General features: G+C 38.8%; 1 long non-coding RNA gene across 1 annotated transcript in view; it reads right to left on the minus strand.

The window, feature by feature from the left end:
- The window catches only part of LOC144587743 (uncharacterized), a 96,376-nt gene extending 70,410 nt beyond the window's left edge, over positions 1–25,966 (minus strand). The window contains exon 1 of the long non-coding RNA XR_013542891.1: positions 13,506–25,966. This is a non-coding gene — a long non-coding RNA (uncharacterized LOC144587743). The remainder of the gene's footprint in view (positions 1–13,505) is intronic.
- Between the last annotated feature and the right edge of the window lie 959 nt (positions 25,967–26,925).

The raw sequence follows: 26,925 nt of genomic DNA on the forward strand, positions 1-26,925 counted from the left end.
AAGTTTTATGCACATTTTTATCATTGAAATACGAAGTTACATAATGCACTATTGATCTATGATCTTATTATTGTCCCTATATATTACACTGCATAATCAAAATGCATGCACATCAAGAGTACATTTTAAAGGAATATTCCTATCTCAACGTCATTCCCAGGATTTAACCACAACATTTTCACTTGTAAAAGTAGTGTATTAGGTTAAGCTGATAGCCACTGATTTGCCTAAGGTCAACTTGAGAGCTTCTGGAGAAAGCTAAAACAACAGCAACAAAAAAAAATTCATAGGAAGTTGTCTTTTGACTAACCAGAACAATCATCCATGTAGTTCAATATTTTCTCATTGATAGCAGTTTAAGACAGAAGTCTTTCCAAGAAGTAACTGGAGTTGCTAAGGGTTGAACCAAGGATCATCTGGATTTGCAATATCTGCCTAGCTATTGAGTTGCAGCCTACACATTTTTTATTTTATATGTTAAGAATCAGGTGGTTTAATAGAATGTAAACCAGATCCTTGACTTTCTGTAAAATATTACACTTACTGTGCATCAAGGGTTTCAGTTAAGAGTTCATATGCTTCCCTGAATAAACTATTTCCAATATTTCTATTGCTCTTCAGGTCTTTAAGAAATGATTTAAATGGATGTAAGAAAAGGTTGCAGGCATAGTTCACTAAGAAATCAAAAGTAAGACTGCCTCCTTTGACCAGCCTAAGAAAATATAAACATATTTGCATAGGATTATATAAAAGAAAAGGAAAAACAAGCAATATGTTAGCAACAAATAAATATAGATTTCCATGTGCCCCATCCACAGATCTCATTTTTGTAAGTTTCCAGAACAAGAAGTTAAATTGAATTGGGGGAAGGGAGCTGACAGCTCTACTCTGATTAGGCATTCTTCAGTCTTGAAAGACTATGGTAATGTGCTGAGGACTTGGAACAGCATCTAGTGCAGCTGAGAAGGCCAGTTTGAGAGTGACAATCCCTTCCACACTGAAGACAAAAACAATCTGTCCCCTGTCCAGCTCCCTAATTTTGCTGGGTTTGGGACTGCCTCTTTGCCTCGGCCTGTTGGACAAGTGTCTCTTCAAAATGGGACAGGCCATGATGCACCGCTTGCCTCCAGGCTGAATGCTCAGACGTGAAGGTTTCCCATCTGTTGAGGTCCATTCCTAAGGCCTTCAGATCCCACTTGCAGATATCCTTGAATCGCAGCTGTTGTTTCACTCTGGGGCGATTTCCCTGCACTAATTCTCCATATAGGAGATCTTTTGGAATCCAACAATCAGCTAGTCTCATAACATGTCCAAGCCAATATAGACATTGCTGTTTCAGTAATGTATACATGCTAAAAATTCCAGCTCATTCTAGGACTACTCTATTTGGAACTTTGTCCTGCCAGGTGATACCGAATATGTGTCAAAGATAATGCATATGGAATGTGTTCAGCTTCCTCTCCTGCCATGCACAAAGGGTCCAGGACCCATTGCAGTACAGGAGTGTGCTCTGGAAATAGGCTCTATAGACCTGGATCTTGGTATATGCCATCAGCTTCTTATTAAGCCATACTCGGTGAGTCTAGAGAACATAGTAGTTACTTTGCCAATGTGTTTATCAAGCTTGACATCTAGGGAGAGAGTGTCAGAGATTGAGCCAAGGTACAAAAAGTCATGAACAACCTCCAATTCTTATGTGGAGATCGTAATAGGGGGAGGTGAGTCCACAACCTGGCCCGTGACTTGTGTTTTCTTCAGGCTGATTGCTAATCCAAAGTCTTGACAGGCATTCCTAAAACAATTCATGAGTTGTTTGAGGCCTTCAGCAGAGTGGGCATCATCGGCGAAGAGGAAATCCCACATGCATTTCAGCTGGACTTTGATTTTTGCTCTCAATCTAGAGAGATTAAAGAGCTTTCAATCTGATCTAGTCCGGAGATAGACACCTTCTGTTGCAGTTCCAAAGGCGTGCTTCAGCTTCAGCATGACAGCAAAAAGGATCCCAAACAGGGTCATCGTGAGAACACAGCCTGGTTTCACTCCACTTCAGAGTAGAGCCTGGTTTCACTCAACTTCAAAGGGATCTGATGTTGAGCCATCAAAAACTACAGTGCCCTTCATTTCCTCATGAAAGGACCTGATGATATTAAGGAGTTGAGGTGGACATCCAATCTTGGGAAGTATTTTAAAAAAGCAGTCCCTGCTAACCAAATCAAAGGCCTTTCTAAGATCTATGAAGGCCACAAAGAGTGGCTGTCATTGTTCCCTACATTTCTCCTGCAACTGTCTGAGGGAAAATACCATGTCAGCAGTGGATCTATTAACTTGAAATTCACACTGTGGTTCTGGATAGACTCTGTCTGCAAGCACCTGGAGTCTCTTCAGCAAAACACAGGCAAGTAGCTTCCCTACAACACTGAGAAGAGAGATGCCATGATAGTTATTGCAGTTGCCCCTGCCTCCTTTGTTCTTATACAATGTGACAAATTTGCATCCTTCATGTCCTGTGGTACTTCACCTTACCTCCAGCAAAGACAAAAGATTTCATACAGCTCAGTGGAGATGATCACAGCACTTTAGGAGGGATGTTATCCTCCCCAGGTGCCTTGCCAGAGGCGAGGAAATCCAAGGCCACTTTTATTTCTGCTAAAGTTGGTTCACTGTCCAACTCTTCCAAGACAGGCAGGCACTCGATGTTATTTAGTGCCTCTTCGGTTACTACATTCTCTCTGGAATATAGCTCAGAGTAGTGCTGCACCCAGCATTCCATCTGCTGTGCTCAGTCCTGTTGCAGACTTCAAGGGAGCACATTTCTTCTGTATTGGACCTAAAGCCTTCTTGATACCATCATACATTCCCTTGATGTTACCTGTGTCCACTGCTATCTGTATCTGAGGGCAGAGCTGAAGCCAATAATTGTTGGAACATCTCCTGGCAGCCTGTTGGACTTTGCTATGAGCAAGTCGAAGAGCCTGCAAGTTGTACTCACTAGGACAAGCTTTGTATGCTGCTAGAGCTCTCCTCTTATCCTCGATGGCTGGCATCAACTCCTCTGAATAATCCCATAGATATATATTATACATGTCCATTCTATTTATAATAATATACAGAATGGAAACATTTAGAATTTCAGAGACTATTGAAAATAGGAATCAGGCCACCACTTAATGCCTTGATGTACATGTTCTTGTTGTCAGACTATAAGTTTTCTACCTCTTTAGCCACCTGTTAGCTTCACCAAAAACAACTTATTCGGATGTCTTTGCAAATATGCGTTTAAAGCATTTCCAACTTCAATGCTGATTTTAAAAATCCCTGGGGGAGATATCATAGCTAGCACTTCCTTAGGATTAGACAGCTGTGAAAGAGTGTATTGCAGGTGGTCTGCCAAAATGTGTAGTATTCTTATGGCAATTGTCTTCCAGAGTGGTATGGACACTGTAAGAAGATTATTCTAATTTCCTGATGCGAAACCTTTTCACATCTCCTGCAAGAGGTGCTGTACATAGAGATGACTTCACACCTTTTAAGAGGACAAATTTTAAAATGGACACTGCCATCAATATAAGGAGAAGTGTGGGAATGAGGAAAAAAACTACAGCCTCTTTTAGTGGTGCTTATGTTGAGGAAAATGTGAAAACAGCAGCCGACATGTAGGGTGTTATAAGAAATGGAAAGAAAACCAACACATTTCACCCAGTATGTCTTTGAACTTCAGAGATGCAACTGACATTCCTTTCAGCCAGATTCCCTTCTCTCTCTCTCTCTCATTCTTTCTTTTTGAAAAAGGATATGGAGAGGGTAGAAAAAAAAGGATTACCCCATGAAAAAAGTAAATGATTCTCACCAAGCAAGTTTGTCCGAGCAAAATTCAATGAACTGCTGGTTTTGTTCCTTTGTCTGTAAAAAATTGTCTCAGACTGCTCTGCTTAGCTACAGATTTTAGAGGCAGATGAAAAAGTACGGTAATTTTTGTAGACCTGTTTTGTAAAAATAAATTAATTAGGAATTTGTTTCAAAGCAGCTCTTTTGTTTCCTTCTCCAGATAAATGCAACTAAAAAGCCTCAGCATCTGCTGAGCACAGAGATCTATTCTTCCCACCACTAAAAGACCCACTCCCACTAGGTGGCCATGGCTTTGTTCTCCATATGAGAGAAGATTACTGTATATTTATTTCTGGGATTATAGTAAAGGGATATTTTGAGACTGAACTAAATTTTATAACAATATATTTAACGTACCTAGTTTTTTGTCTGCATGAAACATCATGTCCTAATTTAAAAAGAGAGGAAGGAAGGGGGGAACGTTTAAGTTTAAGGGAGAGTTCTAAGGAGAAGAATATATTTTGGTAAAATAAGGCATGGACTTGTTTCATTTTGAAAGATATCTTTAGATATCACTTCAAGATGATTTCACTTCAAGATGCAGTATTTGTGGGGAAAGGATCTTAGCCCATCAGACCACGTTCTTAATTCTGATAGCTGCAGCACAGTATGAATGGTATCCTTGCACCCTTGCACTTGGATTGCACGTGGTAGAAATGCACTAGCAATGAAATATTTAGTTGGGATAATTGCTGAGGGTCAGACACTCTTCTTCAGCAAATCCTACCCATGTGAACTTGCCTATGCTATGATCCTATCTAGTAGTTCAGCCTCCCAAGTTTGAACAGGCCCTGGCTGTGCCCGTCTGTAAATCCCCTCCAATATTAGCAAAGTGTGTGGTGATGAGCAGTGGAAGTGCTGCAATTCTCAGTGAGTGGACACAAACCACCCACCACCATAATAGACGCCAAAACAAGCAGCAATGGCAGGCCCAGCTAAGATGCTGCGGCTCTGCTAGCTGCCAAAAGTTGCAAGAAAACCGAGGCTGGGTCTCCTAAACACTCTACATGCCATTCACAAGGATCTAGAGAAAATGAACAGGTGTTGCAACAGGCTATAAAGGGAAATCAAATAATAAAGGGACTATGTGACATAGTCACTCCACTTTTCCAGTAAATGCTTCTAACACTCCCACTTCAGAAGTCAGGAGCTGAATCTGCCGGACTGTGGAATGCCATGTGGCCTGTTAGGAGATTTACAGCACCACAATGTCAGAATGAATGGAACATGTCCTTGACCCAAACAGCATTACGTTTCAGTAATCAATGTTTTAAAAGCCATTCCATTTGAATTCCCCTCTCCCTTGTGGAATGGGCTTTTCATTAAACCATTCATTTGAATAACCATCAGTTCTCCATGTTACTGAAGATTTTGATCCAGATATGTAAGGAAAACTCACTGTAATGCCATCTTTGTTTTGCATGCCCATTTTTAAAGGGCGACGCATCAGATTTTGGAGCTCATAATATTTCTGAGTTTTCACACGTTTTACCATCTTTTAAAGTAAAGAACACCATTTAGTTACAAACTACAAAGTTTTACTAAAGTATATTCTACAAGTGAAAATAAAAATAAAATAAAATAATTGAACAATTACATAATAAATAATTAAACGCATTATAATAAAGAAACTGTCATAGAAGTTAGATAGCATTTGGGGCCATATCATATACTCGGCAGGCTGTTGTCAGCCACTGTTAGGCAGGACACAGTACTAGGTTAATAGACATCATCTTGTTCTTAGTCAATTTTCTCATGTTATCAGCATAGAGAGGCCAAGTTTGATTCAACAAAGACAAAGCATATTCTTTAAAAACCAAAGAACCTGAAATTCAGGTGAAAACAGAGTATCTTACTGTTACTTGCCTAACATGTTTAAGGCTGGTAATGAAACTTTCCTTTGGATTTATAATCAGTAAGAATGGAGAACATTCAACATATTTAGGAAATGTAAGTATTAGAGAATTTATTGTGTTCTCATCAGAACTTGGAAATGTTACCTTTTTGTTCTACAATGTCCCAAATAGGCCATGTTTGTAGTCCAAAAAAAGCAATGTTCCCATGTCCTGGTCATTCTATTTGTTTCCGCATCTTCAAGGCTAAACTACGCCCGTTAAGTTGTTTTCTGAGTTATGCCCACTAGGACAAAACTAAGGAAGGTTTTTGTTTTTTTTTCTATCTTTTCTTTTTCATCATTTTAATTTTTTCCTTGACTGGACGGGTTAGTTGTGCCTAACAAGGTCTAGTCATTTCAGTGAAACTACTCTAACTAAGACTAATAATGGTTTAAATCAAAAATTCTACTTTGATTTTATCATTATTATTACCACCCCCACATTCTTACTGTGAGAAAGGTCTACTGCCTTTAAAACTAAATACTGTGTTGTGTCTTTTCTGATACACAAAAGGACCTGTAGTCTAAAACCTAACTTTTCCAGTCTTTGCTTGTTCTTGTTGTGTGCCCTCAAATTGGAACCAACTTATAGCAACCTTTCATAGGACTTTCAAGGCAAGTGAGACGTTAAAGGAGTGTTCTCGAAGGCTTTCATGGCCAGGATCCAATGGTTGTTGTAGGTTTTCTGGCCTGTTTGGCCATGTTCTGGAGATTTTTCTTCCAAATGTTTCACCAGTCTCTGTGGTCTCTCCTTCCCTTTGAAGATGCTGGCCACAGAGACTGGTGAAATGTTAGGAAGAAAAACCTCCAGAAACACAGCTAAACAGCCCAGAAAACCTACAACAACCATCATTAAAGGAGTAGTTTCAACAGTTTCACACATCCAGTGAGTTTCCATGGCTAAACAGGGATTCTAATCCAAGCCTTCTGAGTCCTAGTCCATCACTCTGTCCACTACAATCGTGGTCCCCAACCTTGGGCCTCCAGATGTTTTTGAACTTCAACTCCCAGAAATCCTGACCAGTGGAGGTGGTCATGAAGGCTTCTGGATGTCCAAGAACATCTGGGGGCCCAAGGTAGGGGACCACTGCCTACAACACAGTGGGTATCAGTCTCTGCTTACCGGACTGTAATACAGCTTGCTTTGTGAACCCTCCTCTAGATGTGCACTTGACAACTTCCCTGACTACAGTGAAGACAGAGCTAATAATCAATAGTGGCAAATATTGTCAACATGTAATCTGAAGTTTTTTTAAAAAATATCCAAATCTAGCAATCTTTAATAAGACCAACTGGAAAAAATGTGTTTCACACAGAGTTGAACTTCTTTAATGTACTGTCTTTTGCAAATAGAAACAGTGCTAAACATGACATTTCCAGTCCACCACTGATTTGTTGCAATATCTAATTTGAGCATTGATCTGTGCACTTAATTAAGCTCTAGTGAGATGCCAAGTGGCTAATGAGATAGTTGTTGCCTGCATTTGTTTGAAAATTGGGTATAATTTTGGTGATAAATCTTTGCTGCTCTTCTAAAATACATTTTAAAAGCTAAGTATAACATGCCACAATCTCTGATTTTACAAAAGACTGCAACCATCCTTTCAATTTAGACTCACCTGTCCAAGTTTATAGAAACAGTTGTACTGATGTCAAGATGAAAAGAAAATGCCATTGTTTTAGAGATTGTTGAGGTCAAGATAATGGTCAAAGAGACAGCCTGAGCCAAACAAGATGTTCCCATCATTTTATCTTATCTTCAGTTGTGAGAAGTCAGAAATCAATGCAAAGCCCTTGAACTCTGGACTTCATGCAGCTTCAAGGTAGCTAGATGTGTGTAAATTTCCTAGTATCCTACTGGAAAGCCTTTCTTTCAAAGTAAATAGAAATCCAGATCTATTGAACTGTCTTAAAGTGTGGCACCAAAGTAATGCCAGCTATTCATACTTTGCTGTGTAGTGAGCAATGTCTTCTAAACAGCTCAATTTGATGCTGACAGAATGAAATAAATGTAATAATTTAAGGCAGATTAAATAGAGGCTAACAGCTTCTTGTGAAATTTTACAGCTTTCGAGTTTCTTCACATTTTATTTTTTGTAATTGAAACCATAAAATTGCTTTATACTGCCAAACTGTTGAAGTTGAAAATCTCACTAAACTCTCAAGAGCTCCGGAAATACTATGAATTTCTATTCATATAATAAGCAAAAATGTGAATTTTATAATTGTGTGGGAAACTGGAATCTGGTCTTTATAATCAGTGTATATTAAAGGTGTAAAGGGTACAATCAGATGGACATTTGTCCCCTTGTTTGATCTGCTGTGGAGATGGGCTGCTTTGCTCCTTTTTCTGCTGGAATGAACCAGCCTGCCCCCTGAACATTGCTACTCAGACCTTGCTGGATTCCTTCAGGGGATTCTGCTTTTTTGGCATGGGTAGGATCACTGCATTTATGGTTGGTTTCCAGTGCATGTGATTGCTGGAAACAAACCAAAATGATCTTGCAGCTATCAATTTCCCTTCTACTATCAATTTGTCAATATTATGAAGTGGCTTGAAAGACAGCTTAGCCACAATATTGGTAAATTAAAAACTTCCTCTGCTTCGTAGAGGGGCAAAGGAAGTAAACTTCCCAGCTTTGTTTATCTCAGTGACACTACATAAACCTTGTGATGGAGCACTGACTAGGGGCATATGTGAATACACTATTTTATGACTGCTAACTATAAAATAATAAGCAGAGTAGGTAAACCAATTTTATTTTTACAAAACACAAAGAAATAAAAAAAGTTCAATGAACAGGTAAACCCAAAATACAAGAACAGTGGTTCAAGTAGTTTCTTTAATATATACTCATATACTGTATCTGTTTTTTTTCTTTGTACGTTAATCACTAGCTGTTCCAGACAAACAGACAGACACTTAGTTTAACACTAGTACCACCAAAATGACACAATCATGGCTTCTTTACAATATAGGCCACATTAATTCTTAATCTTCTCTCTGACTAAGTCTCAGACTCTAACTCATAACTCTGATAGCACTAACTAATGCTTTTTAACTCTATCTTACACACACACACACACACACACACACACACACACACAAACATTTATATACCACCAGAATCTGTCCAGTCAAAAGCCACACAGAAGAATCAGCTTGAAATTGTATTCATAAATATGCTTTTGTACTTTTCATCTTTTATAACCATCACTCCTTGCACACATCCCACATACAACTATGCAAATAATTACAGATGTCTACATAGCTTAGTGGTTTAGGTATCTCCCTGTGGAGCCAGAGGTTGGGATTTCAATTCTCCAATATGCCTCCCTGACATAGGGTGTTGTTGTTGTTGTTGTTGTTGTTGTTGTTGTTGTTGTTGTTGTTGTTGTTGTTGTTGTTGTTGTTGTTGTTGTTGTTGTTGTTATAAAATGAGGAATATACAGAGCTTAATATCTTTGATGATAAAAAATGAATATGCATCTGTTTTGCAAAAAAAGGGAAAGCAAATACAATGATTAAAAGTAAAATAAAAAGTATTTTATGAGCCCTTACAGGGTGTCAGGTTGCTTCAGAATGTAAAGCTCTGCCTTTTTTTGTCTAACAATTCTTTCTTGTACATCCCTTATTGTGCTCTGCTAAATTTTACTATACATATAAGATTTCTCTGCTCATTCAGAAACATAATGTTACAATTATTCCAGTTACTGGCATCACTTCATTGCAATATTAGCCAGGAAAATAGTTCTCTGAAAGTGCAATTTAATGGGGCAGTATGCTCTACTGATCTCTTCCACAGACAATAAGGATTAAAGTAAAAATAGCCCTAAGTGTCACCTGACATGTAAATATCATCTGAAACACTTTCAATAGGAACAATTTTACATACACACTTTGAGATTTTCAAGGTTGAAAGTTAGAGAAGCTGCAGTCAAGTGAGCAGAAAATCTGAGTATTAACCAAACTACTGTACAGAAGTATTGTTGCAAAGCTAACATTTTAACTCTCTACAAAGCAGTGTCTCATGTATGTGACTGCATAAGAAGTTATCAGGCAACTTAAGGCCTTTCAGGACACCTCAGAACAGCTCCAGATGTGATTCAGACAGTCCTGTTTGTAAAAGTGCCACTGGATGCCCCTTTACTTCAAGCAACTGTAAAAACAGTTCCACCCCATTAAACCTTAAAATGCCAAGGCTTATTCCATGTCCTTCTGTGGAAGTGCAAAACTTCTGCTTGATCTGCACAAACTGCCAGAGATGCAGCACATTAAAAGGCATTGAAAGTTGGCAGAGCTTTTTTGCAGAGGGGAGGATTTTTCCAATTTTTGCTTTGACATGCTACATATTTTTTTCCAGTTGTGGTAAAAAGTATTACCATTTAAAAAAAATTATAAAAGGAAAAATACAAATAAAATTCATGTACTATGTCTTTTCAGGCTTCCCGAGGAAAGGCATTCCATACTGGCTTGGCACATCTCTGGGAATAACATTTCGAAACTTGGTCAATTTTCCCTAAGTCATTGAAAATGATGGTGGAAATTTGAGTGGTGGTGGTGATGGAATACACAGAAAAGGAGTGGTGATGGACCATGGTCTCCCATTATCTTTCTGAAAGCAGAAATGCAGTCCACACAAGCAACGATAAAGCTTTGTCAAAAAGGGATATTGACTGGATTCTGAGACTGGGCACACTACTCCCAAAGGTTTTAATGAAGAAATAGATTTTCTCCCTCTTCTTTAGCAGTATGGCTTATTTCATATGCTCGCCATGTAAATCTATGCATTAATCAGAATGACCCTGAATAACATCAATCTTTTCAAGCTATGTACAGACCATTTTTTTTTAAAAAAGGATGTAATATAAACCAAAAATCAGTGAAACGTATAAAATATAATGGCTTCAATTTTTTCCATTAAATGTAATAATATGCTGGATGAATATTCTCTTTCTTAATAATGCATTAAAAATAAATGGTGTTTTATATACTGTATATATATACTGCAATCTAAAAATGTAAAATGGTACTGTGTTGTCTCCCCCTCCTTTTTCTGATTGTTTTTATTTTATTTTATATAGCCCTTGAGGAAGGCCATAAATTCAGCCCAAAATGCATTGGGCAACTTTAAATTGAAATAAAGGATTTATTTTCCTGCATCTTGGGACTGCAGTTTCTCCTCCCGAATCAGATAAGGATTTTGTAGGATATTCACATAGTAGAGTGAATGTACGTATATCTACATGTTCCATTGAATCTGTGTTCAGCCCACATCTTGAACCCTCATTAAGATGGCTGTGAAAATCTATACTGTCTATACTTCTCATGATCTATACTCCTCATGAGGAAGAAAGGGGATGTGGGCTGAACATCCACTCTTCCCCATTCATTCTTGCTGCCCTTTACATGTAGAGGGCAACTGTCTCTAGAAAAACTGCCTCTGACGGATGAAACTCTTCCCTGGACTTATGCAGTCCTGTGATGCAGGAGACCTGATCCCTTTAATTTCCTTTCAAGCAGTGGGTCAGAAAAACAATGTCTTAATTTCTCTTCAGATTTTCCTTGTCAAGATGAGAAAGCTGGGAGTGGAGCATGCAGGGCTGGCACCCAACAGCAACAGGACAACCTTTCCATTATCAACCAGTTCCTGGCTTCCAGTTTTTTCTGGATTTGTGGACCTCAGACCAATATGAAATAGGCTTAATTCTGGTCCTGCCTCTGCACGTTTCTGATCACTGAATTACATACTTCCATACAGTATGATCCAAAGGGAGAAAATGCTGTCCAGCCCAATACATCCATAGTTGCAGACAGAGGTTCCGGAAGGAAATGTGTGCGAGTCTATTGGAGGAAAGGAGTCAATCACCCCCATGCAAATTGCTGCTGGGAAAGGGTGCTTGTACCCATTGACATTCTAAACCAGGTTTTTTTTTCTTCTCTCCATAGTTATAGACATGTTTTTCTTCACAGTTGTTACACGGAAAGAATTTCAGCACCCTACTTCTACTACCACAGCGCATACTACAAAACCTTATCTTAGAGATGTTTCTATAGAATATTCACAACTTTAGGTGATATATTTTCTTTGCCAAACTTAAACTTTCTACTGGAAGAACAAATTCTATTTATGCTATTTCTCTGAAATAGTAGTGACATAATAAGGGATAACAAAGAGTATAGAAAGATTTCTTTGTAAGCAAGGACAAAGGAAATGAATATAACTTTTGGCCTTACATGCTTCCCACACACATCAGTAATTGCTTCATTATGGTCCCTGTTTTAAACCTATTTCAGAAATGCATAGAACACTGTTTATATTGATGCAAAACTGTACATCATGTAGGTACAGCATGTCAAAATTATTTTTATTCCTAGTCTGTCCTGAGCAATCTACAAAAACATTAAAGGAAGAGTATAAGTTTAAAATCTGAGGAAAAAATAATTTAATAGGCTTCTATTTTTGTGAGAGCAGGAGCAGGCTGTTCCTTTATTTTATTTTTTAGAATTTATTTCTTTTTCTCAGTTTTTGTAAGCTGTTCCTTGAAAACAACATACAAGAATTAGCACCTTTCAGACACAGTGGTATGCTTTACTAATTTAAGGACACTTTATGCCTGACATTTAGACAGGAACAGAGAATTGTGGAGTACAGTGGGAGTGAGAAAACTTTCCCTCTTTCTTTCTTTTCTAGTACACAGCATGATTTCTGAAAGGACCAGAATTCTTATCACACAACACATATTTTTTTTAAACATCGGGCACTGAAAAATTGAAGAATACAAAAAAGAGAAGCAATAATGTGGTCTTTCGTCAACACCATCTTCATTGATTATCTTCCCCTTGTGGGAAATTTGCAATGGACACTTTCAGGACAGACTGAGTTTCAACATGTTTGCCTCCGAATGGATTCAGGCTGGATTTTCTCTGACAGCTTGTTTGTCTGTCTTTCTGGCAGTTCTGGGTTTCTGCAAAACTCTCCTCTACACCAGATTTGAAACAAATCTTCTTTTTCCTGTCAGCTTTCTTCTCTGTCCAGCTTCACACCCATATATGGTGATCAGAACAATGTGGATCATCTTGGTCCTGGTCTCCAGTGACACATCCTTACAAGAAATTATCTTTTCTAATTCCTTCATTAAGACCCTTCCTAGTCTCAGCCTTCTTCTGATTTTTGGATGCACTCTCCATTTGTATTCATGAGTAAACTAAGGTAGAGTCATGGCCAAAAGTATTGGCACCTTTGCAATTCTGTCAGAAAATGCAACTGTTTTCTCAGAAAATTGTTGCAGTTGCAAATGTTTCGGTACTCACTTGTTCATTTCTTTGGTTTGCATTGGAACACCACCAAAAAAGCAGAGAAGAACACTTTTACTCAGTACTTTGCAAGTACAGACACATGGGCTTTGTAGTACATAAGAACTCACAACAGCTCAGTTAATTAGGACTTCTCTGGTAGATAGTTAATGGCCATTACCACTCCTCTGGATTTAGCCAAACCCTTCTGATTCAAGAGACAATCCTTGCTGATGATTTCTATAATTAATTTTTTATAAAGAAAATCCATATTTTCATAGAAACAGTTTGTTTTTGCTCAATCATAGCATAAAGAACATGTTCAAAAGATTACCACGGTTAAATACATTAACTAATTCCCATTAAAAATAATAAACATTCAACAGGGCTAAGGTGGGCTAGCCCCACCTCCTTCATTCCTTTACTTACATTCTCTTTTTTTCAAGCTACATGCTCAAACCATCAAGTTCTCTCTCCATCATCATGAACTGGAATAGAACCTCTCCCATCGTCCATTTTCTACATTCTCTGGACTTCCTTCTTGTTGACCATAAACCAATCAACTCAAAGAGGCATAACTGTCCATTCCGCCCACAATTCTCATGAAGATACAAGTGGTTTATCTCCATTCCAATTAGGAAAGAATTTGTTGGGTCTTCATGCTCTCTGTGTCTCCTCATCTTTGTACGCTTATCAGGATTCACACTCTACCAGGCTGGCTGTAAATTAAGAAAAACAACCTTTCTGCCTTTCTCACATTCCCATGTGTTCCTTTCATTTTTAAAGCCTAACAGTTTCCATTTTCTTTCTTTCTTATTGACTACAATTCCCACTCTCCTTTAATCTCTGACTACAAGTCCCACTCTCCTTCAGTCTCATGATAGCAAGGGTGCCAATATCTTTGGCCATGACTGTATGCAAAACCTTTCACTATTTCAATGTCCTTATTGTCAACTTTAAGTTGTGTAGTTCTTCAGTAATCATGATTTTTGTCTTTTCAATGTTGAACTGCAACCTTGCTTTGGCACTTTTTTGTTTTGCTTTCCCTACAAGCCATTTCAAGTCATTACTGCTTTTTGCACATCTTAAATTATCAATTTTTATTCCACCAATTTTCACGCCTCCTGTGTGTATACAATAAAATGATCACTTTGTCTTTGTTAAAAATATTAAAGAGGTTTTACTGTTTAAAACACATGTAGAATAGAATAAACTCACAGGACCTAGACGTATTTGTTATATAAAACAAATATGTTATATTAGACGCATTTGTTATATAAACTTGTCCTTGACTTAGTTATGTTCATATTTCATCCTTCAACTTGGCGGACATGGTTACTCTAACAGATAACTAACTCAATTAACAGTAAACCTATCAATCCCATCCTATCACATATTTCACCCAATCTACTATCATCTATCACATATCTAACACCTAACTGACAGATTGCTAACTGCCACTTGCTTTATGTGTCTGTCTAGCTGTTCACCCTCTTAACATACATTGGCTAAAGCCAGATAGATTCTGATTGGTCAGAATATTTTACTATGCAAATATCTCATTCCAGTCCTTCCAATATAAACACACACACACACACACACACACACTGTGTTGTACAAATACATTTTCCAAGAAGTTCACCCCGTCTGATATCTTTGCCTATATAGGAAACCATTCTGTTACAAATCCTTTCAGAAATCATGCTGTGTACTAGAAAAGGAAGAAAATGTTATTTGTAACCAGTTTTGTTACAGGTCCTTAAAGTTTGCTGGGCATACCTCAGCAACACCAAAATTGTTTTCTATTTGTGCTTCTATTTAGTATAGCAATTATATAATTTTTGCTTTATATTTTTGTTATATCTCAAAGTAGCAATTGTTTATATGTGCAGTAAGTAAGTAAGTAAGTAAGTAAGTAAGTAAGTAAGTAAGTAAGTAAGTAAGTAAGTAAGTAAGTAAGTAAGTAAGTAAGTAAGTAAGTAAGTGCTGTTTGGCAGAGGGCCCTGAAACCTGAGACAAGCTCCTAGAAGGGATGTGCCCAAAAAAAGAGAGAGTTGAGAATAGTTGCTTTAGAGTATTGGACAGGCTGTCTGTTCATTAGAAGCTTTAAAAGGACATTAAAATACTATTTAAATTCATGCTTTAAACTGAGCCAAGATTGGGTCTCCAAATCTGTCCTGATAATCTGTGTTTATTAAGTAGCTGCTTCTCAGTCAAGAAGTATTACTGAACTCAGAAGGGCTGACAGTCAATTTTGCCCCCTAAAATAAGAAAAGCTGTTATAAGACTTCAAGCTGAAATACTTAAAGTGCAAACAGATAACAGAGACAAAAGATGGTTTAATGCTTCATGCGAAATAGAAACAGAAATTCACAGCATGATTTTAAAAACTAAAAGAGGGTGGTTTGGAGACTCAACCATCCTTTCATGAATAGACTTCTGTTCATAGAAGGAAAGTTACACTCACCCAGAAAGTATGACTGCAACTCTCCTTTGGGAACTGAACTGAAGCTTCTGCCATCAGTTTGGGTGGTGGGGACCCAGTGTCATTTAATCTGAAGCACTGCTCTAGAATTTAAAACTGTAGAGGTGTAAATCCAATAGTTCTGCTTAATAGAGTTATGAGTCATTTTCTATTTTGGCTTTTGCACATGTTTATGTAAAAAGGTTTGGCAGTGTGCTCATCAGAGATGTGTGACCTGAGTCATAGGACTTGCTGCTGAGTTAGTCTGAAGTCACACTGGCGACTCAACTCAGATTTGACTCAGTTTTTTCCCCAATTATTTGGCCTATGCTCACAACCTAGACTCATTTTTTCAAGTCATACTTACAAGTCCCAATTCTTTTAATGAAGGACACCATAAACCCAGAAGAAACTGGTTCACAAGCCTCAGACTTCCCCACCGACACATGCCCTTCTTCTTCTTCTTCTTCTTCTTCTTCTTCTTCTTCTTCTTCTTCTTCTTCTTCTTCTTCTTCTTCTTCTTCTTCTTGGGACTTGAGACTTGGTACCAAAGACTCAGTCTCAGACTTGAGACTTAAACCCAAAGACTTGCCAACATCCCTGGTGCACATATGTAAGTGCATTGGAAGCAAATTCTGAAAGGGCATCAGTATTCATAGCCTCCGTACCATCAGTGGCAGATGCCAGCTGTCACACTGACATTTAACAGTCAGAAAATTGGACGGTTTCCTTTTTGTTTAATTTTCATCTCATCCAACTGTGAGACTCCCCTCTTCTACATACTGTTTTTTTAAGTTTGCATGTTTCTTAATGCAAATATATTTACTTGTTTCTTTCTTCATTCATACATTGCTAGATGTTTTTGCATTGAAAAAAGCCAGCTTGTTTGTATCTAACAGTATGATGTTTCTCATAATAAGTATTTAGGTACTGGCAATTTCAAGAAGGGGAAATGTAATGCATATTGTTTCCTCGTACAGATGGAAAACTGAAACTATGATTCTATGATATGCACCTATTATAAATTGTAGTCCTACAGATTATTGATTCCACAAACTGGATAAGCATGCTTTAACAGGAATTTCCCATGGTCTATAGAATCTATAATTTTTTGATTCTATGGTATGTACTAGCAACAGATTATAGTCCTTCAGATTAATTGCACAAATTGGATAAACATGTTTTAATAGGAATTTCTTTTCTATCCAAAATAAGGTTGACTAATAACAGATGGTTCAACAGAGTAGGTAAACAAGGAATGTTGCAGCCACCTATAAAGTTAGTCACTGATGGATACCGAAAACTTAGTCTTATACATCTGACAGTTGAATAGTAGCCCTTGTACAATCTCAGTAGCGTATCAGTTCTGTTTTCCATGGTATTCCCTACAGAGTCAGCTTGCAAAGCAGTGCTTCCAAAGAGCCTTCCCAAACTGCTAACAAGGGTATTCTAGGGGTGAACAAACTTCAGAAACCTTGAATTTGACTAGTGCTATGAGAGAGAAGCACTGTAGGATAGTATATTGGAAAGACTGACAAAGGCTAAGAAGAAAGGCATAACATGCTTCTCAGCACATTTGTGCTCATGAAGATACATTATTAAAACCCTTCAAATAAAAGTTCACTCCTTGTTTCCTCCCAAACATTTATGGTCAGCAATTTATTTCTTAGTCCAGGAGGGCTCCTTGATGCTGCATTTTCTTTGTACTCCCAGGAAGCAGGGGAAGTGAAGACTGGGTCCACATATTTTTCCTTAGTGTGCAAATTTACAACCTTTCATGAGTCTACTTGACTTGGCAACATTCTCATTTCTTTAGCTGTACTTATCACAGTCCCTTGAAAGCTGTGAGGGAGGCTTCGTAGTGAATAAGGTGGAAGTGTGTTTAAGGGTTATCAGTTGGGCATTTAGTTTTAGAGTGTATGGGCATGAAAGAAGGTGGAAGGGACAAATGAGAGACATGTGAATTAGTTCAGATGTGGAGAAGGAAAAAGCTGGTAGCTAGGATGTGGTAAGTGTGTAAAGTAAAAACTGCATTAAAGTTCAGGAGAAATATGTGCCTAGATACAAATGTAACCATTAAGGAAGTTATAAGTGACAACTCAATCTCATATGAAGTCTCATAAATAAGCTGTCATGTGTTTATGTTAACAACTACATGTATGTAAATGAATTCAAGAACTGAATATTCCTGCTACGCTACTATAGAAATACTTACAGACACAATCTATTTCTCTGATAGTAGTCCTTTTTTCTCTGTGATATCCTTGTGGTGAATTATAGGCAAGGATCTAGGGAAGCAGGAGTCCAGCATGAAGAAGGAGGCTACATGATAAGAGTACATTTCCCTCTGTACCTGACTTAGCAACAGCAAGTACAGAGTTGTCCCATGTTTTGACTACATTGTTTATTCCCGGGACCAATTAAAGGTGTGAACGCTAGACGACTTGGGGTCTGGATAACTAAGAGTTTGTATGTTCCATTAGGAATATGCCTTAAATATGGGATACCCATGAATAGTTCTTTTTAAAGTAAGATTGCCTATGAAGAGCTGCTCAATGGGTGTATGGGAGAGTGCTTTCTCCAGTGTTTCTAATGCACTCTCTTCACAACTGCAATCAGTTTCCATTTTCACTGCTTTGAGGAACAGAGGAAAAATACATCTCTTCAAAATGCTCTCATACATGGTTTTACTGATTCTCTATGTGAGACCCCCTTGATTGAGTGCTTGACTCCCCCAGGAGTCCTACAGAGATATATAGTAGACCCCCTGGGAAAAGATCAGGAGCCTGTGTTCATCACATCTGGCATTTATCCCAGAATGAAACCAAAAAATCACAGACAATCATGACAAAGTTCATCTGAGTATCAAAGTATTGCTGCAGTAAGTCCAGACAACATCATTAGCATGTCTAATGCTACAATTTTATTTCTCTGCATTGCTTCTATACTCCATCCACACATCTTACAACCATGTAAAAACTTCAGGCTCATAGCTTTTTATATGAGGTGAGCTAGAAAAAGAAATTTCAATTGGAAGCTTTTAGCTATAAAAAGTTTAGACAAGAACTTTATTCACAGGACAAATAGGAGCCATAGCTACATTCATATGACTTGTAACAATTATGGCATCCAAATCAGCGCAGACCCAAGCAATTTTGCCTGCCAAGAGTTGTTCAAATTCTTCACAGTGGGCTATAGTGTAGGCTGTATTCTCTTCCTGAAGGCCCTTGACCCCTCAGAAGAGCTCTGCTAGATGATCCTGTGCAGATGCAATGGTGACAAAGAATAATTATTTTGCTGCCACCTCTGCAATGGTGTAGGCTTGGAGTTAGTGTGTCCTAACCCATGTTTGGTCAAGTTAACTCTGAGTTTTCCTCCATTATTGCTCTAGTCTCTGTCCCACCACCAGCTCCCCAGTAAACCAATAGAGCTTTACTCTACTTCCTGGGAAAGGCTGTTTAGGAGTAATAATGTCATTGGCCCTATCCATTTCCCATTCCAAAGGGCTTGGACAGAATAATGTGCTAAGGCAACAGGAAACTCTTCAAGAGCCATCTAGAAACTGTTCAACTCCATCAGTCACTTGGGGCAGACCAATTTAATCAGTTGTCCATCCATGCAGAGGCTCTGAATTCTGGTGAATTCATGGGCCAGATGCCAGGGCCATCCAAGCTATTTAAATTTGAGGACAACTTAGGGGCAACCAATACCATCTTGACCTCCTCTCTTAAATAACGTTGTACCTATTGTCCTCCATCATATTTCACCCTGCCTTGTGCTACTCTGATGGCTATTCCCTGGCTCCCTTAGCTAATCTCCTCATAAAAACAGATTCTTCTTTAAAAATTGAGTTACAAATGACTCCTCAGGTATGTAGAAAAGAGCTGGTAGTAATTGGCAACAATATCAGAGTAATAATAAAGTAGGGTGACAGGGTGATGGGAATGTTATGATACACTGAAGGAGGAATACAAAATGTGGGTTGCAGCAAGAGTCATCCAGGAAGTTCTGCTGGAGACTCACCACCTGCATATCTCGATATGTGACTACTCATGCAACACTAAGTGTGGTGCTAAGTGTGCACTTAGTGTCCTCCTTTTTGTGATACAGAGACACTGTCCCTGGAAAGGTGCCTGGCTTTATATACTTGCAGGAGAAGAAGCCACAAACACATATCCAAGCTTTTCTTCTCCCCCACCCTCAATAGAACCTACCACCTTCAGGACTTTGCCACAGGGGAAAAATATGAAATGGATTAGAAGAAGAATTTCTAGTACAGTCATATATACCACATATAGTTAATAGCTTCCCCTTTTATGGTTACTAGCTCAGCAGGATGCCATTCCCTTAGATTTCTAAAACTGATGTCAGGGGCAGTTACTTGTGGTGTCAATGAGGTGGAAATGGCAAGAGTTGGGAAAGAAATAAGCACAGTGCACAAGCAAACACCTTTGCAATAATTCTGTGAGTCCTGGTGCCAGATGGCATTGGGTGAATATAGACTTGACTTGAGAATGATATATCTGCCAGGAGACACAAAGTAGCACAGCAAGTCCCTGAGTAGCAATTAGTACTCTTTCACTGGTAACCCTCGCAATAGAATAGCAATTACTACTTCAGTTCTGCTGACATCCATTCATGGTACTGTGAGCTGCACTGAACCAGACTGAAGCTACAAATGAATACACATCTGATGCATATTTAGTAGGTTGGAGGCATAGATGTCCATATGACTAGGGTCTTATCCAGGTTTTATTGCACCTAGTGTTGGGGAAATGGTTAGAGAGGAGCACCTAGCCCTGGCTTCTCCATTGGCAATTTCTCCACATGAGCAGGACAGGTCTGAAGAGGAAAGGTTCCTACTCATGTGTAGAGTCTATGAGAGAGTATGAACCAGATATTCCAAGGTCAGTGGACTCACCCTTCTCACTCCATTCCCATTAGTGAAGGCAATAATACTTGTCTGGTGTTCAATTCTGCCCTTGCTATTACAGAGAGAAATCAGCACAGGTTGACCAATCCCTCAGGGTCAGGCAGCAGAATGCGGTGTAGGGCAAATAACAACAATGATGTGTAGATGGATAACTCTGTGTTTGTTACATCACAGCGCTGTTACCTAAGGTAACTTGCTGCCATTGTCTTGTCCTGGATAAAATTTCCTTCAGATTAATTACTGCCAATGTAGATCCAGAAACCTCTTTCTCTCTGTAAAACTTCCTTGTTGAACTGGAAGAATAGAATGTAAATACAGAGCAGTGTGTGTGTGTGGGGGGGATACAGGATTTTTCTGTCATTTAAGAAGTGTTAATGCCTCTGGCAAATTTCATCAGCTCAGTATTTGCAAGTGTAAAATGAAATAACACACACAGGAAACAGAATAAATTTAAAGCTTGGGAACAAGGATGAGAGGGCTACTCATAAATGGTATGAAACATATTTTACATAAACTGAATGTGTGCTCCACTTATTCAAACAAATGTGGATGACAAAGTGAAAAAAAAGTATATATACTTTGATTGGGTAAATGCTAACAGTATCTGCAGAGTTTGCTGAATATATCAAAACCAGTGATATTCTGCATAAAAGCAAATAAATTTATTTTGTGCTATTTTGATTAGCCAGAAATCATAATACAAACAAGCCAGTTGTGAGAATCACATTTGTGGACACACAAACTAGCAAAAATCTGCTATACTCAAATCCTAATCCCAAAGGCTCTCACTACCTTTTCATAATTTCATGGTTGGAAGAAAGATCCAGACTTTGCTTTGTGTCCACATTAGAGGTCTCATTAGGCTGGGGCATGGCCAATATTAAAATTGCACTGGAATGCTTTGGTCACCAGCATTGAGCTCCATTACCTTGGATGGGTAAGATCTGTGGAGCTTCCAGCTGCCAAACCACTACCACATCTAGGGCTGAATTGCCTGGGACTGGTCTGTATTCAAGGCTGTCATCTGGAGAGAATAGGAGTTGCACTGCAAATGTTTTGATGACACTTCTTACACTTCTATTGAAATATCAGTATTGAGTCAAGCTATTAGGAAGTCTCCTTCATCGCTTAGAGTTATCCCACCATGAAAAATTCCCCTTCTCAACTACCCTGCTTAACAATAGATTGTTTCAATAGTATCACTTCATGTGATCTTATTTTATTTTCTTTGAAATGTTATCAGCAGGGCTTCCATTTTTATTGAAATATCTTGAAGCTCATTATGAGTTGAAACAGCAGATGAATACAATAATTCTAACAAAGCCAGTTTTTCCTCCCCTGTTTTATATGCTGATTTTTGAATTAGTGCAGCTTCCGGGTGTGAAGAAAAGTTAGCTAGGGGGTGGGAGGAGAATGGAGCCGTCTATTTCTTCTTACAAACATCTGAAAATTTAATTGGCTTGTTCATAAAGAAAGAGAAAATGATAAAGATGAATGAGATGTTGGCAACACATGACACCATGTTCAAAAAGTAGAGAGATGCTGTGATAGAAGAAGCATGCTCTAAATATTTCTTCTTGGGTGGATCAATGAGCAGTTCCTTGTGTGTTTCCACTTCACAGTGGCTCTACAGGTTCTTCTGTATCCTTGCCATTTTCTGAATTTTTGCAACACAATTCTTATCTTTTCTACAAAGTCACAGAAAGAGCTCGTGACCTAGAAGACTTAATGAAGAACAGAATGTCATTTGATATATTTTTAAACTTAACTTTATAGTGGCATTGCTCCAGTTGATTTTGAATTTCTCCAGATTGCTTCATGCTGGTGATTTATTTATCCTGGCTGAAGCAGAACAGCACCAGAGCGCGGTGTGAGCCCTGCTAGCCCCTTTCGGGTCACAAGCAGTCCCTTCCTCCATTATCTGCTCTGTAAATGAGGATCAAGGAGTTTGCAACAAAATGGGATTTATTAAAACAGGAGGGGGTTCATCAATATTAACAGTATTGAATGGCCCCAAATGAGTTTCCATCACTGCTCGGATATAAAGTTTTGAGTCCTTTACTTTCGGGTCTGCAAGTGCTGCATTTATCACTGCCAAAGGGGTTCTCAGTCCTGTCCTTGCCAGCAGGGTCATGTTAGTTGGACTGTGCACGGGGTTGCACAACCAAGATGGCTTTATAAGTCCACACTGGGAACAAGCCTCACTGCAGGGAATTAAGTTGCACTGGGATTGAAAAATGAGTAAGGAATCCAATAAAATAGACACTGCTTACTAGGGTAAGTTGCAAACTCTAGGTTCTTTGAACATAAATAATTTAAAATATTGTCAAGAGGACATCAGAGTAATTTCTTGCTTCTTAATTTGTGGATCTTACTTCAGAGCCCATTTGCTCCAAAGAAATATGAATATTTAGTTTTTTTTTTTTTTAAAAAAAGCCTGTTCATCATTGTATTGTGCTTCTGTATCCACAATTCAAAACACCAGGAAATGGACTGATACTGCTGTGCAATATTGTGCCCACACTGTCAGCAGGAAAAAGGATGACAAGCTTTACACAGTAAAGGGCAGCCTGAATGTTGACAATACCCATGGCAGCAGTCAAGATGGTCTGTAGAATACCTTCTGGTACTCACTACCACTCTCAAAGTGACATCAAGCAAGGGAAAATTCCAGAAGCTGATTTCCTTTTTTCTATCACTTAAACAGTTCTCACTCAAACATAAAGCAATTATCAGGGCTCTTTGTGAACAAGAGTGAATCCGCATGTATAATTCACAGAAATCAAATTCCTTAAATGACCCCAGATCTTTCATGGGGAAGGAGGTATCAATGAGACCCATATGTCCAGACACAAAGGTAGGAGCTGAAGCTAGATGGCCCACATTTCAGCTTCAAGCTATCAGAGGTAATTTAATTGTTTCTATCTATTTTGCCATTGTAGCTGTTTTGGGGTAGGTGTCATTGGGGTGTGATCAGGTGGAGGTTGCTGCTATTTTGGGCTATAGCATCCCTTGACCTGCTGAAGAACAAGGCTTGCAAGGTCTTCTTATGCAGCTTACTCTGGGGCCCCTATGGCACTTCTGCCAACGTTTTCCCTTCATCCTCCTCCCTTGCTTCTTTTTCCTCAAACTTCTGTTACTACCAGTCCTCTCCCTTTCTGCTTTCTTTTGCACCCTTCCAGATTCTTCTAACCTCTGTATCTCACCCTTAGCCTCATTCCTTCTAGGAGGTTCCTTGTCCTTGGAATACTCAAGGTAAGCCTCTCCCATTGCTTCCTCATAGGCGACTCTGATGGGTTGTTTGCTTCACTGTCTATGATGTGGTAAGGTGCCCCTAGGGAGTTCATCCTGAAGGTGGTTGGTACGGAAAGCACTGACACTGGGACCTTTCTTCACACAGCCCTATTTCTTCCCTGTAATTCTTCTTTAGCTTATTGCAAATGCCAGTTTTATACTTTCTTATTGAAACCAGTCAAAACCATTTCAGATGTGTTTTTCGTGCATCATGACCATCCAATGGCCACCCTGCATTGACAGAGATGGTTCAGTACCTTGGAATATTCAATGATCTAAGCCAAATGTGAAGTCCATGTGGCTTCCACATGTTGGACTGCTGTTCCTCTCAGCTCTAACAAGCACAGCTGGTTGTGAGTGATGAGAGATTTTCAGTCCTTAGAGGTCACTAACTGCCTTCCCTTTTCTAGCTAGATGTTTCAACCAGCAGTTGTTTGGCTCACCACATTGGACAGATAATGAGAGGTCTAAAGGCTTCTAAATTGAGACTAGCAGCTTCTGGCACTGATGAATAATTGGCCAATTCTGAATTAGACAGAGAAATTCAAATCCTTGCTTGGCCATAGAAATGCACTCGATGATGGTGGCAGTGGCAAACCATTTTCTCAATATCTCACATGCCTTGACAACCTATTAGGGTCACCAAAAGTCTTGAGAGAACATAGGAATAAGAATCTAGAATAACATTTGTGTAATTTAGTTTATGTGAAAATAGCCCTAAAATTGGATAAGATTATTAACACAGCTAGCATTTATTCCCTATTTAATTGGACCAAACACATATTTGAGCATTTTGATTGCTGATTGCAGTCAAGGGATTATATCATTTCTTTTTCCACACACATTCCAGGATTTATTTGCAACCCACACACAATAGCATCTGTCACACTTTCTGCCATTCTTGCTGTGCTGACTTTCTCTTTTAGAGATAAGTGGTGCATGAGCCTTACATTGTTCCTCACTTTGCATTTTCATTTTCTGCATTGCTAGTTGCTGATTCCACAGCAGAGTTAGCAACCATTACATGCAGAGCCCAAACAATGTGAGTACAAAATCAAGGGCTCACGGTTTATTTAAAATTGTACATGTACTATTTTTGTGTGTGGTAACCCTTTAACAGTTTGTCTCCTTTTGTATATACTGGACACAACCTGATGTATATGTTCACTTATATCATTATGAGTCAAGGGCAGGAAACAAGGAAATGCAAAGACAACGCACAGTGCTTCCCATATAGCACAGACAGTTGGGCTCATACATCAAGGGGAAGCACTGAGTAAGTCTCCTGCGGCTACATAAGTGTACAGGTTTAACTGTTAAACTGAAGGCGTGGTAAGGTATTACATGAAGGTACATGTAATATTTCCTTTTCTTTTTTACAATGAAAGCAGCTTGTGAAGTTTGAGATTTTGGGCAAAGCAGAGTGGAGAAAGAGAGTTGATCTTTGATCCACTAATCTTGTCCCTTCCCATGGAAGAAAATAGCATTGTTGTAAGTGAATAGCAACACAGCTTCATGAGGATGTTTTCCAAGAGAAAACAGCAGAAGAAAGGATTGTACAAACACAGTGACCTAGGTGGATCTTTGTCTAGGCGCTTTGTTCCTTATCATTCACTGAAGATTGTAGGCCTCACCAACCTCTCACCACCACCACATTTTAGCTAAGTGAGATATTTAAGGAATGGTTCCACAGTTCCACTCCCACAGTGAGTTTCCATGGCCAAGTGGGGATTCAAACTCCAGAGTCCTTGTTCATCACTCTATCCACCACACCACACTGGGAATCTAAATATACACTTGGACCTTCACATTTGTACAACTCTTTCTCTTATCATTTTCTCTTGAAAAACATCCTTCATTTAAGAGGGGGTTCAACCCAATGGCCTTATAAGCCTCTTCCAACTCTGTTATTCTATGATTCATAATGAAAGAATGCAAAAACTGATCATAACAATATCAGGCTCAGAGTGTAATTTTTTTCATCAGTAAAGATTCCATATATCTATACATTTGCATTAGTTCTCAGTTATACTGTCTTCCCATAACTGCATCATGTAATATCTTTGGAATGCTATTTAGTATAAAGCAAATTCATTGTTTGTTTAACCAATGAAACCATCTCAAGGCTTCTCAAAGTAGTTATGGAATTATGAGAAGATGGATATTAATTGATCCTAAATATTGGGGGGGGGGTCCATTATGTAATGCCCAACATGTGGAAACATCCCTTGAAATGGAGGGCTTCCGGTTCCGGCTCAGCCAGGCAAGACGCTCATGGCTACGCAGCGGTGATTTTATCTTTATTTTATGTAATTTTATATGGTTTTTATAGATTTTGTTTAGTTGAAGTTCCTATTCTACTTCTTGGCTGAAGGCATGATTTTAACCTTGGTAAAAGTAAACACAGAGATAATGACCACTGGAGCTGCCGAGAGATATTAGAAATACCTCTGTACGACAAAATTACACAACTGCAGCCTTGGGAAGAAAACAGAAGAAAATAACACCGCTATTGTGGACAGTAAGCACCTGCTTGAATTAAGTCTGCAAGAAAAACATTTACTTTGTTTAAGAAAAGCCATCTGCCTTCGGGGGTTGTTTGGCATACAGCAGGGGCTGATCCGCTGACTCCGTCAATCTACAATTGACTCACAGTGAGTAAAAGTCCTCCAAGGAACGGGTGGAACAACCTGCCCTTTAATGGTTTATGTTTGAGTGTTTACCAGAGCTAAGAAGTGTTTTTATACAGCTACTACTGACCGTAACTGTGAAACCCACATTCTTCTCCCTTTGAGTGGTAGTTTGCACATGCAGAAGTAGAAGGGGACACTAAATAAGCTTAATTGGTGGAGTATAACTATGGTCACTACTAGGACCAAAAAAACCTATGGCAAGTTAAAAAAGGCTCCCCAAAAGCGAAATCAGAAATCTATAGCAGACTTCTGTGTGGTCTCAGATCAACGTGAACATGTACCCTCCTATAATCAAAGGCCGCTGAGGGAATTTACATCAAGTACCCCACTTACTACGGACAATGTAGGCATAAGTAATGGAGAGACATACCAGGGGGCTGCAGTTGGAACTCCGCACTCCGGAGGAGAAATCGGCAATTGGTCTCTGGACCCAGAACTCCTAGAGAAGGCTCTCTCTGCCTCTAT

The sequence above is a fragment of the Pogona vitticeps genome, chromosome 3 (genome assembly GCF_051106095.1).
Source record: "Pogona vitticeps strain Pit_001003342236 chromosome 3, PviZW2.1, whole genome shotgun sequence".
NCBI classification, from domain to species: Eukaryota; Metazoa; Chordata; class Lepidosauria; order Squamata; family Agamidae; genus Pogona; species Pogona vitticeps.